The following is a 6000-nucleotide window of genomic DNA, read 5'->3' on the forward strand; positions in this document are numbered from 1 at the left end:
TTTTCCTTTTAAAACATGTACATAGATCGTTATAATGTTTTTGAAGATTTTATTTTCTAACATGCCCTCCCACATCGGGACTTCGGTGAAGCGAAAACATACTGGACGGGAAATAATTTTCTTTCTACTGTACTATATATTTGTTATGCATGTGTTTTAAGCACCGAAGAAACTGTTTATGAGACATCAATGTAGTGTGTCTGTAAATTGTGTGTATTTTGCGTCAGATTTGCCCATTTTATTAGGGAGGGGGGGAATAACTTACTCTCTCAAAAGAAGAAAAAAAAATTTCATTGCTATGCACTGAAACGTAATATTTTTGGTGCAAATTTTTACAGTATTAACCCCCGAGAACATCTCAATGCTGTATGTTTATTTACGTACTGCAATCCGTCAAAAATCCACCATAAAGTTGGATATTTGTTGTTGTTGTTTGGAGCATTAACAACTAAGACCATATTTCTCCTGGAATATGCGGTGGTCATTCCCTGACCTTTCCGCATCCTCCGTATTTGGTGGTGACGGGCTCGAACCCCGGTCTAATCAAGAAGCGTGTGCTACGCACTGCTGCTCCTTCCCACCTGGCTGCGAAGGCGCCAGTTGGATATTTACAGACGATTAGTAACCTAGCTTCAGAGTTGGTTGGATGGCGTTGCCAATAGTATTTCCCCCTTCTGTAATCTCCTGATGTTAGGCCCGGAGATTACCGAAAGTCTGTGCACACATCCTTTGTGCCTGATCTCAGAATTTTCTGAGCTGGCGCTGGTTAGGAATAAATTTCATTCTGCATGCAGGGCGGCGTTAAGGATTCTCTGGATCGTGGTGCCATTGTAATATAAAGAATTTTCGGGTTTTAGATAGTCTGGGATGTTCCTTGCGCAAATAAGTTGAAGCGCCCTAAAATTAAGTTCATGGAGCCCTGAACTAATAGTAATCGTGATGTTCTAGGTCCCCTGAGACCTTGAGCCCTGGAACAACTCAACTACGTCACTGAGATAATCTGAACTTCAGCTGGGGTAAAATGTTAACAGTTTTCACTTTGTTAACATTAAGTAAATACAACCTAAGTCAAAGAGAAGGAAGCTGCCAGTAAATCAGACCACGTATACACATAGGGTAATGGGCTGCAATAATTTCAGATATCTTTTCTATCTGCAATAAATATTTCGGTTGATGGCAGTGATAATTTGTATATATGTCCTTAAAATGGCTCCAAGATCAGAATGATATGAAAGGTTATTTAGGGTGATTGAAAAGGTTATATTAAACGGGGCATGTTTCCAGGTGAATATTATTTATTTAGGTTTTGTCGATGGACAGGTTGAAGGGATGCAGATTTTCTACAGTAAAATTCCGTTACAACAAACTTCGCCAACAAGTCTCCAACAATGCCTTGCAAATTGCTCAGGATGATCCTAAATTTAAAAATAATGGAGAAAACTAGAATTTATGACAAAGTATAATATGTCTTTGGAAATTTATGGAGTAATGGATTGTCCTGATATAAGTAAAACCTATGGGAACATAGGTTTTACTTAAAAGAGGTAAAAAAAAGGAAAAAAAAAGAAGTTTTATATAGTAGACCAGAGATTGTGGAAGGCACGTTGAAGTGGCTATCATGTGGGTCGATTGATCTATAGTTTTATATCTGATGTTGAAGTTCTGTCAACGATAAGAAGACTTTGGGTCAGGCAGCCAGTCTCTTATCTTTGACATCATAATGGTTTATGGTCATGGATTGAAAGCACGGTTATGTTGTTTAGAAATTGTCCAGAAAGATTCGGAACACATGTGAAACTAATTATTATCAGGATTTTAAACAAATATTGGAAGGTAGTGGAAGAGAGCATGAGCTGTATAAATGATAGGTAGATTTATGTTACACTAGAAGCACACATAGGAAGAAATATTTCCAATTTGAAACCAAATCGGTTAGGTGCATCGTACGTCATGGCTACAGCTAGTTGAACCTTTGCGCAAATTTCGCAATTGGTAGCAGAGTTTTATTATTATTTTTTATTTTTTGGAACAAAGGACGCGATTATGCGAACGTGCAAATTGTTAATCAGAAAAAAATGCCTTATCAACTTAGATAACTGTTTAACAGTTAACATCTTCCTGTGGCTCCATCTATGAATTAAATGTTGAACTATTATTGTTTGTGGTACAAAACTGGCTCGTTCCATTAAAATAAAACTATTCGGAATTTTTAAATTTTAACAACTTTCTGCTCACCTATTAAGAAATGTCTTCAATTTGAGAACACTTCCAGCCCGATCGGTTTAGCCTATTGTTCACACTGACTGTCGAAAGAAAACGGCTTCCGTAATAAATATATAGATGCTTGAAGTTTGTTAGTGTTGTTTTCTAGGAGAACACGTTTGACGATTGTAAATAATATATATTCATTGGCCAAAAAAATTCGGAACCTTTATTCATTATCTAGTACGGCCAACTTTTGTCCGAATTACAACACGTCACTTTCTCTCTAAATTATCCAACTTATCCAAACTTTCAGTAAACTTGACGCCGTTTCTTTTTGATACAAACACTGGACGTCCACTAATTTCCTGTTTACTTCCTAACGGTGGCTTAGATCAAAAGAGACACTTCGTAATAACGTTTCACGGTGCTATTGTTCTTGTCCTCAGCAACCCTTTCACGCCTGTTCTTAAATGGCACCTCTTCCCTAGTCCTGCGCTGTCTCGTTTGTTCTCTTGTATTATTTAAATTACTTGTTTACCTTTGGCCGCTATTTTAATCCACACATTTAAAACTGTCTATTCCTAAATCCAGTATTTCTTCAAACTTTAACCTTATTTACATTAAAACTAAATATTCAATGTATTTATACTGTATTTATCTTAATACAAGGGCATTAATGCTAATTCTCACTTTCCATCGCCCTTCTTGGATTTATTTTAGCAAAACAAATATTTCTATTTTAATTTGTAAGATCTACACCTTACAACATTATTCATACAATTAACAGTGTAGAAAATTATTTACCAGAAGAATTTGAACCAATTTTAGAATGGTTTACCAAAACATATATAGGACGTCTCAGAAACAATGGTACCAAAGCAGCAACCAACATTTCCCTCTAATATTTGGTCCGTGTACCAACGAATTAAGTGAAAGCGATAGAACAAACAATTTTGCTGAAGTTGCAACCGCAAATTACAGTTAGCTTTGGGTAGTAGTGTTGCTCGCCCTACTTTGTGGATTTTTATATATAAGTTAAGGAAAATTCAAAAAACCTACGATATAGATTTCGAAAGAATTATTGCCGGCCATGAACTTCAACGGAAACGAACACGCTATAAAGAAGCTGACCGTAGAAATTTAAATAAGATCAATAACTATAATAGGCAAAATATTATAGAATATCTTTGTGGTATATCCTACAACTACAATATAGATTTTTTTTTTATGAAAACCCCAAACACGAAAGGTATCAAAACTTAAATAGAACTTAGTACCGTGCATGGATTGAAGGAGAATGTGCTCTATGAAACTTTGCTCTAGAGACTAAACATGGGTTTCACCACTTCAAGCCTCCAATAAGCAAAGTGGTGATATTTCACCGGTTGATGAAAGTCATCTACCACCTACATTAAACGTTCTTTCGAAAATGAGTACAATCGCAGCCACATTTATTGCACACGAAACACTTATTTCTGTGCATGACAGCAGATAATTACAATAATAAAAAAATAAATACACAAATAATTATAACAATAGTAAAAAACAGACTACTTAAAACAAAATTTCTACGTTCAACTGAAAGTGAGGGCGCTGGGATAAATTGAGCAAGATTTCACTCTGTATCTTACTTCTCTGTGGTGTCTGAATGACACATGCGATTACAGATATAAGCATCCACCAATTAGAAACGGTATGAACAAAGGCGACCTCTAGACAAGATCAAACGAAGAAAAAAAAAAAAAAATTATTCCTTCCCTTAGAACAACTACGGATACAACTTTTTCATAGTGTAAGACACAGATCAACACTTCTACGAGAAGTACCTAATATATACTTATATACATAAGTTCGACCTAAGACATCACTTTAGTGAAACCCTAAATTCCTAACTATATCTTGTGGGCAGATATTAACATGCCATAATTTTATAGCAATAATAATAGCTCTATTGAGATATGAATAATATATGAATTCATATGAATATAATAGCTCTATTGATATGAATTTAAGAGGAAAGCCATTTTTACATAGCTTATTGATAAAATCGTTTAGGGATGCTAAAATATTAACTCGACTATTACATTTTCTTAATCCTTGCGATTTAATTATATTGCTACGAATTCTACGTGAGATGTTCGAATGCCAATGCGTGAGATTTATAGTCTCAAATTTAAAATCCGCACGTTTGTGGTAAACATTAGTATCAACCTTCCCAGCCTTAATTTTTATATCAATATCTAAAAATGTGGCAGCAATGATACTATCATTATTGGTACGTTCAAGCTCCAGATCCGAAGGATAAAAAAATTGCCATTTCTAGTAGAAATTTTGGCTCATTAATTGCGATAAGGTCATCAATATATCTATAAAGTTTAGCACTGTTATTAAATTTACTTTCAAAGGGGTGAAAATATAGATTGGCCACAATACATGAATTACATGCACCCATAGTTATACCCATATATGTTTTAGGCAACATATATAGTTATATATGTTGCCTAAAAACCGCACTTCCATTGACTATGACGCAATTAAATAAACATAGGTCTATTAAATTATCCCAGTAATACTTATCACAAGGGATAACCCTATAATATTCATTCAAAACCTTTCTTAAATTTTCATGCGATATACTAATAAACAGATTTTTGAAGTCGTATGTACCAATATGTTTAATTGGCTATGAAGCAATTAAGTCTAATAACAGTGCCATACTTTATAGATATATTGGTGTGTGTCCGGTGGCGGCACGTTTTCGAACTGTTTTGAAAGAGAGAGAGAGCTGAAATTATAGACGCCAATTCAGAAGAACAGTGCCCATGGAAGTATCTGTAAAAAAGGCATGCAGCAAAAACAGTACGTCTATGAGCCAGGGAGTGGAGAGACTCTGTTAGAGACGAGTCATTAATTAACCTAATTGCCCTCTTCTGAATGGAATCTAGAAGCCTGCGAGCGGTTTTGGGGGTACCGCCCCAGATGTGGGAAAGATATTCCATGGTAGGACGGATTTGGGATTTCTACAGCAGCTGTTTGGACGAAAAGTAACGCTGAGAGCGAAAGAGAAAACAAAGATTTTTATATGCAGAGGGAGCAGTATTTGTAAAATTCTTGCGCCAAGAGAGATTAGAAGTCAAGATAATCCCCAAAAGAGATATATCATTTTGCCTAGAAATCGGAGTGTCACCAAAGATAAGCATAGGAGCAGAAGAATCCTTTTTGCGAGATATAGGACAAGACAGTTTTACAAAGATTGAAATCAACTAAGTTCTCTTTGCCCCACTGGAGGATTACCTAGAGATCGGCATTTAAGGAATTGGTAGCAGATTTTCGAGAAGTTGAAGCTGATTGAGCAGGGCAAGGTTTCTCAAATTGGAAAGTGGAATGCAATGTGCTATCATCGGGAATACTATGGATAGGATTGCCAGTCAATGGAAGAAGGTCATTAATGTACAAGAGGAAAAGAGTGGGGGGAAAATACTGAACCTTGGGTTACACCAGCATTATTGGAGAAGTTAGAAGACAGACAGCCATCTATCATCACCCTCAGTGAGCGACAAGAGAGAAAACTGGATAAGCATAAGGTGGAAGCTTGCTTAGAAGACCTTTATGCCCAACACGTTCGAAAGCCTTTGAGATGTCAAGAGCAACTGCTTGAGACAAATTAGACAAATTCAATAGACAAATTCAATGGACAAATAGACAAATTCAATGGAAAAGTTCGCTGATTGTCGCTTCTCCATTGGAGAAGCGACGACCACCGAACTTTTCCATTGAATTTGTCAATAAATGGGT

This window comes from Mastigoproctus giganteus, chromosome 4 (genome assembly GCF_048544385.1).
Source record: "Mastigoproctus giganteus isolate SK-2022 chromosome 4, ASM4854438v1, whole genome shotgun sequence".
Taxonomy (NCBI): domain Eukaryota; kingdom Metazoa; phylum Arthropoda; class Arachnida; order Uropygi; family Thelyphonidae; genus Mastigoproctus; species Mastigoproctus giganteus.